This window comes from Penaeus monodon, chromosome 33 (assembly GCF_015228065.2).
Source record: "Penaeus monodon isolate SGIC_2016 chromosome 33, NSTDA_Pmon_1, whole genome shotgun sequence".
Classification (NCBI taxonomy): domain Eukaryota; kingdom Metazoa; phylum Arthropoda; class Malacostraca; order Decapoda; family Penaeidae; genus Penaeus; species Penaeus monodon.
In genome coordinates, this window is record NC_051418.1 from 29,247,797 (window position 1) to 29,248,018 (window position 222).

The 222-nt window shown below is 36.9% G+C and overlaps 1 long non-coding RNA gene across 1 annotated transcript in view; it reads right to left on the reverse strand.

Annotated features, from left to right (window-relative positions):
- The window catches only part of LOC119593909, a 2,389-nt gene continuing 2,167 nt past the window's right edge, over positions 1 to 222 (reverse strand). Inside the window, exon 2 of the long non-coding RNA XR_005230576.1 lies at positions 1 to 196. This is a non-coding gene — a long non-coding RNA (uncharacterized LOC119593909). The remainder of the gene's footprint in view (positions 197 to 222) is intronic.

The following is a 222-nucleotide window of genomic DNA, read 5'->3' on the forward strand; positions in this document are numbered from 1 at the left end:
ATAAACATGACCAAAATATGACTTCTTTCTTTATGTTTTCCAGGAAGAGATTCCATAACTTCACCTTGTTTTGAATGTTGCCACTGCCATCTTCCTCCACAGTAATTGTTGCACATTCTTCAGGAACAACTGGGTCGATTATTTGTATGAGTGGCTTGTATGACCCATCGTCTATATCTTGTGTACTGGACATCATCTGAGGATAGGTATCTTATATAAATA